Source organism: Miscanthus floridulus, chromosome 6 (genome assembly GCF_019320115.1).
Source record: "Miscanthus floridulus cultivar M001 chromosome 6, ASM1932011v1, whole genome shotgun sequence".
Classification (NCBI taxonomy): domain Eukaryota; kingdom Viridiplantae; phylum Streptophyta; class Magnoliopsida; order Poales; family Poaceae; genus Miscanthus; species Miscanthus floridulus.
In genome coordinates, this window is record NC_089585.1 from 105,905,739 (window position 1) to 105,916,964 (window position 11,226).

Consider the following 11,226-nt stretch of genomic DNA (forward strand, 5'->3'; position numbering starts at 1 on the left):
TTATTCTACCATGTGCTACCGTGTCTGTGTATAAACAACCAATCAAAGAAGGATGGCTAGGGGACAACAGGGAAGAGAACAAGCAGCCAAAAGTAGATAGATCAAAGAGGAGCTCTACATGAGTTTATCCGGTTCTATTTGAGTCCGTGTCGGGCCTGTCCCACATGTCAGTGACCTAGCTAGGCAACGTTGGTTTGATTGAAACAATGTTTACCAATTCTCTCTGTCTGGCTCTCGTGCTTGAACGTACCCAATCTTGTACAGAAAACAAAATGGTTCAACCAAACCATTGGCAAGAAAGATCTGTGTGTCCTTCTCAAACCCCTCATGCCCATCGAATCAACTCTGTGCAAATGCCAAAATGCCTCAAGTTTTTCTACGCGCTACCGTGTCTGTGTCTGTGTCTGTGTATAAACAACCAATGAGAGAAGGATGAAAGAAAAGCTAGGTGATGACAAGGGGGAACAGAGGAACAAGCCAAAAGTAGATAGATCAAGGAGCTCTACACGAGTTTATCTGGTTTTATTGGAGTCCGGCCAGCCTGCCCCACAGTGTCAGGCCAGGCCTGCTGTGCTGCTCCGCCGGCTGCTCGACCTTCAATTCACCTCACTTCACCCCGCCCGCCACCGGAAGCCCGTCGCCGGCGTGCCGCCGGAACACCATGGCGCACTCGGGCAGCTCGCCGAGACCCGCGAACATGGCGTCCTCCTCGCCCCCTTCCCCGTAGTCGAACAGCCCGCCGACGTCGCCGAACTCGTCGGGGAGGGGCGCGGCGGGCGGGGCGGCGGCGCCGTAGAACATCGTCGCCCCGTACAGCATCTCGTCCGCCACCTCGACGTCCGAGGGCGACGCCGAGGAGGTGACGGACACGCCATCGTAGAGCCACCTGAACTCGTCGTGCACCTCGACGGCGGCCGCCGCGCCAACGACCTCGGTCTCGGCTGCAGCAGCAGGCGTGACGTCGTGGCTGCCGGATGACGGGGACTCCGCCGGCTCCGGCGGGACTGGCTGCTGCTGGGCCGCCTTTGGCTTCGGGGCCTGGCGGTTCTGCGCCCTCGCCACGGCGTTGGAGTGGCTGTGCTCGAACGAGTACGTGACGATCACCTTGTCCGGCTCGGTCCCGGCTCCGTTCCACCTGCTTCCTCGCCGGGCACCCCTTGGAGCTGCTGCACCTGTAGTAAGCCCTGCTCCGAACGACAAAACCGAAATCCAGATAAGAAAAAATTAAAAAAATCTAGAGTGGCTGCATCCACAAGAACTCGAAGAACACGGGGCGATCATGTAACTATGGATGCATGATGATTGATTGCTTTTAGTACGTGCCGTGTACCTCGGAAAAGGCGAGCCCTTGATGGGCTTCTGGCCGTACTTCCGCCACGCCCACGAGTCCGTCGGCGTGTTGCCCTCGCCGACGCCCTTGGGCCGAGGCCCGCTGACGTCGGCCAGCGGCACGGTCACCACCCGCTTGTTCGCCGACCGCCTCCTCCCGGTACCGGTAGCAGCAGCTGGCGACGTCGACGGTGGCGCAGGCGACACCGGCGACCCTGGGCAATCAGCCGACGACGAAACTGCCACCAGCAGCGCCAGCCTTGCTCTCGCCGCCGGACACCGTCGGCGAGGACGCCGCCGCCCCGTCGCTCCACTCGCCGTCCATTTGCCCGGCCAGCCCCAGAGAGGAAGAAAGCGCGCGCGCGCGGCGTGATCGGCTGGAGTGGAGACAGCAGACAAGACAACGGCCGGGACGGGGCGCGGCAGGTTTGCCGGAGCAGTTCTCGGCCTGATCCGAATCCGATGTCACCAGCTGCCCCGAGGCAGCTTATCCTCCGCGGGATATAAAGAAACGCAACGGCGGTGCGGTGTGGAAGTGATCGAGCTAAACTAGTACCACGAGGGAGGCTACGTACGTCGCGGTGACTGACGGTGTCGCGTCCTGGGTTCGTGCGGTGTGATTGGCGGGGAGGACGTGGGTTTTTGTGGGCGCGCACGCTGGCTGAGCTAGGCTTGGAGACCGCGGGGAACTTAAACAAAGAGGAGAGACAGCCAGACAAGCTGCTTGAGAAGACGAGCGCGAGCGTGCGACGGCGACATCTCCCCAGCTATCCATCCCCATGTCCATCCATGCCCGTGTCTTGATGATCGATCATCGTCCCTCATCTGTCAGCGGTTGCTTTGCTTATTCCTTGGATCGATCGGGAATTAGACGAGAGGCAGTATTAGTTATCTTATTAATTAATCACCGTACGCATATTATGCATTGGAGTGGTTGGTGTGTAATAGCAGACGTGCGTGGTTTCAAACCGAGGAAGAAATCAGCAGCAGCTTCGGTTCGCCGTCATGCCCACGCGCTGCAACAGTGACTGTAACTGAGACGTGCATCGCAGTGGCAACTCATTTCAGAGCCGGAGCCCGGCAGATCCCATCACCATCCCACGCGTTTCTATCGAGGGTTACATTGACAACTACATACGCCGGAATTCTTTTGCCGCCTACTCCTATAAATAAAAGAATCTAGATTATAGAGGCGTGCGATATTTCGGCAGATGCGTCCAAGCTAAGGCTATCCACACTCGTCCACCTCTATTTTCATCTCTAAAAAGGAATATTCTATCCTAGTCATCGAGATTCTCTACTCTATACCAATTTCTCCCGCACCCGTGTTATCTCTATCCTATACTCTATACCCACTATTTCATATTTTATTCTCCTCCCTCCCCCTTTCTCTCTCTCCCCAACTCTCTCTCACTCTCGCTACAGTGTTTTGGCATGTGAACAGCCGGCCTCTGGAAATAGCGCTCGCGTAGCCGGCCGCTACGCGCGCATGCGCGGTACAGACGCGCGGTGCAGCGTTTACAGGCGCGCGTACCCGATACAGGGCCGTTTAGCGCGCAGCGGTGCGGACAGCCTAAGAGACATGAGTAAGGTCGTGGTAATTCAGGACAGGACTTGTCGTTATCCCCATTGCTTGGGCAAGAAACAACAACAACTTCGCTACCAGCAGCCAGTACCATTTTCTTCAGAATTTTACATGTCGATTACTTCCTCTAGGAGAGTCTAGATATGATATGATATTCTGGCCTGGGTCATATTAACCTTTGGATGCTGGGAACGAACTGAAGGCCGAAAGCCGAATCCCATTCCCAGGACGGTAGGACGTCATGTCAGACATATTCCTTAGCAGCTTCGTGTTTGACAGGTCCAATAAATCCAACCGCAGCCATCATCATCATCGTCCAATGGTGAACAGCCTTGCGCAAATTCTTGCATGGAAATAGACATCACGCGTTCCATACATCCACTGCAACACGAAGCCATCCTTTTTTTTTTGGTTTGTTTGTTTTGCGAATTCTTCGATCGTGCTCTGACGGGATTATTCAATCGTTAATCTGTTCAGTTATGGCATCACAATCCTTCTCGGCTGCTGAATTTCTTTATTCCTCGGATGTTGTCATCCATCCTAACTTGTGAGTCCTGATGACTTGTTTTTTTTATGGAACTGATGACTTGTTCAACCGAGGCCTCAATCATGAGGTGGCAGCGGCATCACACCAGCAGGCAGCACCAGCTGCATCTCGTCTCGCTCACCACTTCACCAGTCACCGCTACCTCTGCTCCCATATAAAACTCCATCCCGTTTGACAAAAAGCTCAACCACAGGTTAGTTTATCTAGGGATCGGAAGAGAGGGTGTAGTGCAACTTCTTGGCCTGCTCAAAACTTCCCTAGCATCGGATGGGAACGCGGGAACAGCTGGTGTTTTGAAATAGAAAAAGGAAACAGAAAATGATTGTGGCATATGTTAAGCTGGTCACCAGCAGAATGCAGCATGCATGTCTGTATGAATAGTTTTAGCAATACCATCAGCGCAATCTGGGGCTGTTTGATCCATAGACTCTCAACTGCTCAAGCCCTCAAAGTGGAGGGCATCATGGGACAAGGTCTTCTAGTTTATGTCTGAACTATTTGCTTCGCTCTATGAACTACTATGAGATTTAGTACATCCATCTAGTATCTAGACTAGCACATAAGATTGAAGTGCTTTCACCTGTAGTCTATGGAACTATATTTATCATCTTTGATGAGATGAAATTATAATGATCATCTAATTCGAAGGCCGTCTATCCTTTTTCTTAAAAGTTCAGAGGCAGTGCAGCGAAGGACAGGTCGACAGGAAGTCTTTTTTCTTTATTTTTTGAGCGGAGACAGGAAGCCATTTGTGCCTGAGAAGGCCGAACGGAAAGCCTTTCGGGCGAGACCGTGGAAACGTAAGCAGCCCATCCAACTTGGGCCGTTAGTACAAGGTTGTGGGTGTCTTCTCAGAGATGCCAAGGGCCGTTTTGAAGCCTATATAAGAAAATTAAAGAAAAAGGCCGTTTGATGGTCAGTGTCCCTGCCCACCAGCCCACGTTGACGTCGCGGCCCACCTGCAGGGACACTGACCCCCGGAGGATTCGGAGCCTTTCAACACTCTCGGAGCCTCCCCTCCTCAAGCGCAGCTCCGCGCTCTGCCTCATGCTTCGATTCGAGCGGTGAGCACTCAGCACCCTCTCACGCCGCCGCCGCCGCGTCGCCAACATGAAGGCCATAGGGAACGGCGGGGAGTGGTGGTGGAACCTTCCCTCTCTCCGCCGCAAGTCCGACTCCCGCCGCCGCGGTCGCCGCAACACTGACCCCCGTGGCCGCCGCCGCGGTCCCCCGCGGGAGCCGCTCTCGTCGTCCTCCTCCTCGGAGTCCATCGAGCAGGGCCGCGGCTGGCCCATCGAATTCCCCTTCAGGCAGGCTGTCACGGCGGCCTCTCTTACCTTCACCGGCGACACCATCGCGCAAGTCCGCGGCCGCATCGTCGACCGCCGACGATGCTGTCCCGACTCCTGACACCAAGGTCACCCATCGCCTTTATCGTGCACCTTATGCCTTGAATGCTTAGCCGACTTGGTAGTGTTTTTTAATACCCCATCCGTTCCAAATTATAAGATGTCATTGCTTTTACTCCTATAGTTTGGAACGGAGGGGAGGGAGTGGAAAGCATGAGAGCAAATTAAATCCATATAGATTTTGGTTTTGTAAATCCATATAGATTTTGGTTTTGTATGACTGTATCTTGAGACCATAGCAGACTGCCACCTCAACGCTATTCCACTTCAGTATTTTTTACCTTCAAATGCAGATTAAATTGTAATGCTCAAGTATGTGCATTGTGCAGTGCGCGTGTGATCCAACACTACCAAATCAAACTTTTGGATAGTATATATGGTGCTGGCATTGTAGCATTGGGCATTCTAATGAATGCTTGTGCAGCACATCATATTGTGATTTTGATATCTATCGAGGTGCTTGTTTCAGGAACTCATACCAGACATATTGCTGAACCATGATTGGATTCGTGCGCTTCGTATGGCTTCCTATGGACTTCTTCTTTATGGTCCAGGTTCATACGCATGGTATCAGCTCCTTGATCGGTGCATGCCCAAGCAGACGTTTGTAAATTTGTCTGCTAAGGTACGCTTTGTTTCTCCTTTGGTAGCCTAATGCGCTGGGCTATTTAAGTTTTTTAATGCAAAGCATCCTTTTTCTTATAACTATTTGTCATTTCAGGTCATCCTGAACCAGATCGTGCTTGGTCCTTGTGTTATTGCTGTAATATTTGCTTGGAACAACTTATGGTTGGGGAAACTTTCCGAACTCCCATCCAAATATCAGAATGATGCGCTTCCTACGCTTCTATATGGTAATCCTTCTGCCTGAATGTATTATATCTGAACAACTTTAGCAGAAATAACTGATACTATTATATGTTTCACTCTGTTATGGATATCACAGGGTTTAAGTTTTGGATTCCTGTATCAATTGTCAACTTTGGGTAAGGATACTTAGCTTGTCATTTTTCATATTCATCTCAGATGTTTCTAATCATGGCTATGGTTGAATAAACTGGGTGCCTTTTTAATCACTGCTTAATCCATTAGAGCAATGCAACTGGTTTTTATGCTAGTTTTTTTATGTGCGTACCAGGGTTATTCCCTTGGCTGCTCGTGTCGCCTTCATGTCCTCTTGTTCCATTTTTTGGAACTTTTATCTGTCGACCACAATGAGCAAATGAAACCTCCAGTTGTCAGGTTGGTCTTTACCCAACTCAATCTTCAACCTATAAACTTCTATTGCCTCGGTTTAAATTTTTAATTAGTGAACAACTTGGCTGATAGTACCTGCACTTGTTGACGTTTGACACCATGTAAACTAATTTCTTTGGTCACCTGACGTGGATCATTTCATGCACAGTTGCCTACCTATCTGAAACTTTCTGCTGAACAATCTGACATGGTTCCTCATACTCTGATAGAGGGTGCAAAATGTATGTAATTTTGCTCAGGCTGGTTGGATTCATTAAACAGAGGAGCATCTGAAGGAGTTAGTTTCAGCAGGCATAACAGTGTTGTAAGGTCTATCTTTGGACAGTCCTTGTGATGTAGTGACATTACTGTGAGGCCTTACTCAGATGTTGATGAGCATAAGGTCTATCTTTGGACAGTCCTTGTGATGTAGTGGATTATTTACTGCAAGGTTTGGCGTGCCGAACACCGAGCAAGCACCAGACTAAGAACCTTCGGGTGTCTCCCGATGCATTGCTTGTTTTACTGGCTGTTCTCTATTCCTCCAAAAATCAAAAGTATATTCATGATCTCTCTGCCGCGTAAACTTGAACACTATAAGCCAATTTAGCGGCCTCCTATGCCATTCATACTAGCATTTCCACGTCAGTGCCAGAACTTTAACAAGGCTTTCTATTTGCAAGGCCACTAAATTCTTGTCACTGTACCTGCTAACATGCAATCCACGAGCTTACTGTGCACTTGGGTCAGCTGACCCACCAGGCCAAGAGGCAGCCATATTTCTCTCACAAGTCACAAGCCTACACTGAGAGAGAGAGAGAGAGAGAGAGAGAGAGAGAGAGGTGCTACAGGTAGCTACAAAGGCAAGCCTGACAGTCTACAGCATTCAACTGTTATTGGAGTCTGATCCTTCCTCCGTCGTAAAACCAGACACTTGACCTCAGACTATCATTCTATCATTGGCTTAGTTTGCTGAAATTTGGCTGACGTTGATTTGTTGTGAGAGAAAAACAATGTTTCTTCGCTAAAAAGTACTGCTAAAGAGTGCTGAAAAACAGGGCCATTACCGTTTACTTTACCTCCCTGGTTCAGTTTCAAGTTGGTTTGGCCTGAAGCAGGGGTGGGTCCAGGGCCCGGGCTGCAGCCCGGGGCGAGTCCATTTAGCCCCTTTAACATATGTGGTGTTTAGCCTAAAAAACTATTATCTTAATTAGACAAAATGAGGCCTAGGACGCCAGATCAGACTGTTTTGAACGTGAATCAGCAGCTCAGCCCGGGGCGCAGCCCCGTTTTGGATCCACCCCTGGCCTGAAGTGGCATGGTGATGGTTTTAATACATCAAACACGAGGACGGTGAATTGGATTGGATCATGAATGCCATGAGAATTTCCTTTTTTTAAAAAGTAAAAACTATCTTCTCTCTCGCTCCTGTGGCTATAATATCATAGACGGGGAAGGGCGAGAACTCTTGTCTTCTTTGGTTTTTAGGAAGAAAGGAGAAGAGAATGGTGAGAACGCGAGAGTGGCATGTGGACCTATTATTCTATTTTAGATGAAGCCTATTTTTCAAACTTCAACTATCATTTTGGTCTGATGTTCAATCCTAAACTATAAAACTGGACAATGGACGTGCCACAACTATCGAAGCTGGATGAAAGACAACTCCAAAGTAATTTTGTCATGGTTTTCATCCCACATGGTGCCTCTGTGGAGTTGTTTTGACAGTATGACTCTAATACCACTTCAATCAACAACTACTCTATTAATATAGCATCTATGTGATACAAAAATAAACAAGTATTTTCTAGTATGCATCTAATAACATCACTTTTATATTATAGAAATCATGCATGATTAAAAAAAGTTGCTATCAGCTCTATTACAATTTTAGACATTCATTTTCAAAAATAGAAAAAGGTATTACTTAGGATAAAATTTAAACGGACTTAAGAAAATATATTGGAAAAATATTTTTCCAAGTAACATGATTTTTTAAGATGATGTCTAGATTTCGACCTTCAACTATCATAAAAGTTCAATTTTTAAACCATTAGTTGACGTACCAAAGCCGCTCCACACAAATGCTATGTGGAATGAAAATCATCAGAATTCTTTAAACCATTAGTTAAAGTGTCAAAACCGCTCCACACAAGTGCCACGTGGAATGTAACAGAACCGCCCAATTTATACAAGATCAAGTACGGCTGTCCCCGCTAACACGTTGACACGCGCATACTTTCACTCATATAAACCCGGTAGTCCGCCGAGTGTCCCGAAAGACCTCGGTAAATCAACATCACAACCAAGATCGTGGGATTAAGCAAATACACATCACATACACAGGGTTGCAGCGGAAAATAATATTACAAATGGATTCACAAATAATAGTACAAGTTTTAGTTTTAAAACCGCTTAGTGAAAACAACACAGCTTTCCAATGATTACATTAATATAAGTTCCAAATATATTGCTAGCATAAGTGACATCATTCGACAAAAGCATATAGATGAGAAGTAAGTATAGAATCACCGAGCCCACCGACGGTTATCCACCATCTTCAATAGGCCGAGAACTTCACCTGCAACATGGTGGGATAAACCCTGAGTACTCGAATGTACTCAGCCAGACTTACCCGTTGTAAACCAGAAATAAAGTGACACCAAGGATTATGCAAGGCTTTATTTGATGGAGCTGAGCTGACAACCTTTTTGCATAAAAGCTTGAGTAATCATAATCATTATCCGCCTATACTAGCAGCGACTTTTAGCCATTACCTACCATCTATATTAGCACCTATACTAATCAATCACTTAATTAAGTTGCAAACAATAATAACCATATCAGGTAATTCATGGCTCATTATCATAGTCATCATCATCATCATCATTTAACCATATCATTAAATTTAGTGAGTCTACGTTGCCGCTGCTTAGTCAAGTTCTCACTATCCGGGAGAGACGGCGATTCGAATCGATTCCTATCCAGCTGGAGGGGTATTCCTAACACTCACCCAATCCACCTGATCAAGGGTTTCCTCGGGTCACCTTTGGTACATCTCAGGAATCGCGGCTCCGAGCAGCGCCGCACCCTCAGAGAGTCCACTCTGCCAGGTGGTCAATCTCACCTCGGACTTACGCCAATAGCTCCCCGCACATCCTTACTACCGCCAGGGTGCGCACTTTCACTTCTCGGTCTTCCGGCCTGAGTTGAGCTACTCGGCTTCGCGGTCGGAACGAATTATCCGGCCAACTAAGTGATAGGCATGCGTTCAACATGACATGAGGACGTACAGCGAATTGGTCCTTAAATGACACAGACGGGGATAGATTCACATCCAAGACCTCTATGCCTTGTTGCTGCACTACCATCATCCCATCCGGTCTCTTTTCATTATTAACACATGGTTCTTTTCCATGATAGCAATTATAGCCAACCGTGACCGGAGCTCATCCTACATCTCGCATGTGACAGGAAATCACCCGACTTCTACCGGTCTAAGCATAGCTAAGCATCATTCGATCCTACACTTAATTAGGGTTCATAGGATTTTATCTGGACAAGGTAAGGATATAATGCAACAATTGGTTCCAACCAATTCCTATACTTAATGCATCATCAACAATAAAAGATACTCAAGATCTTTGTAAAAACATAGGAGGCTTAGAATGCTCCGGGGCTTGCCTGGGATCCGATACAAGTCAGTTCAGTTAGGTTGCACCGTCCTGGTGACATCTCAGGTCCTAGCACTTGCATTCAGGGGTTCTTCCATCTTCTGGACAGCCCACCGTTACACCATCGTCTGTCTCCACATCATGCGCTCCACGTCCACGTGCTGTACCTAGCGTACCTAGGATGAGATGCATAGATGCAGATGCATGAACATAAAGAATACACATGAAGGAATGCAACAAGCATACTAAACAAGCATATGTTACACTATACACACATAAGCATGTCATACAACCAGCTAGCTATACATGATCAAGTACTTCACAATTTAGCAAAACATTTTAGGCCTGCTACCTTAACTCTAGGTGTCAAAGATAACCATTTGCAATCATACAAACAAGAGCAAGTAGAAGCAAACAATTCTAGATACAAGCAGATTTGGACAGCAGCAAACAGTCACTTGTTTCAAACATAACTTAAGCTACAAACATCCCACAAGGATGATCTAAGACTTTATGAAAATCCATAGAAATTGTCTACAAGATTGATGTTTACATAAAAAGCTAATTACAAAGTTAAACAGGTCAAACATGTAGATGTTTCAGACCTGTCCAGACATGGACATAAAATTGATTGCAACTTCAGAGAAGCATAACTGAAGTTACACAAATCCAAATGACTTGCAAGAAGACATTCTGGAAATCTTATGAAATTGTCTACAATTCATATTTAAACCTATCAGCATGATTCCAAAGTTAACAAGGTTAAACAGGCACATTTATCAAGGCTGGTCCAGAAATTCGAGAAAGCTACAATTTCTGAAGACCAACTTAGAATAGTCATAACTCACAAACTACTTGGCCACCTGCCATGAAAATTTAACACAAGCTAGTTAGGTGAGTTATCTATAACTTTCTTATTATCATCATAAGATGATTCTACAGTTAGAAGGGTCAATTAATCCAATAATTGCATCTCTGTCCAAAACATAGACAGAAACTGACATGCCACTTTAAACAGCTATAAATGGAGTTATACATATCCAATAAATGTGGTTCTAGACTTTTTAGAAATCTTATCAAATTATAAACAACTTTGTTGTAAACACCTAAAGCAAATTCTACAATTAAGAAGGCCCCACAATACCAACAAGATAACCCTGTCAGAGTTTGGGCAGAAACAGCCACTGATATTTAAGCAAGTATAACTCAAGATCTACTTAACCAAAAATCATGATATTTAGCTTTTTGAAAATCTTAATAAAAGTACTACAACTCATGTATTATCATGAAGTCATGATTCATAACTTAACTAAGCCAAATAATTCAAGCATGCAGGACTATTCAGGGTTGGAGCAAAGCAATACAGTACATTTGTTATTTTTATAACTCTTAAAATATAAATCCTACACTTCTGAAATTTTTACCAGACAACAACAATAACCTTATGAG

The 11,226-nt window shown here is 46.4% G+C and overlaps 2 pseudogenes; one reads left to right on the forward strand and one right to left on the reverse strand.

Annotated features, from left to right (window-relative positions):
* Nucleotides 1-427: 427 nt before the first annotated feature.
* Nucleotides 428-2,128, reverse strand: LOC136458926 (probable WRKY transcription factor 65; annotated as a pseudogene).
* Nucleotides 2,129-4,507: 2,379 nt separating this feature from the next.
* Nucleotides 4,508-6,629, forward strand: LOC136458927 (protein sym-1-like; annotated as a pseudogene).
* The last annotated feature ends 4,597 nt before the right edge of the window (nucleotides 6,630-11,226 follow it).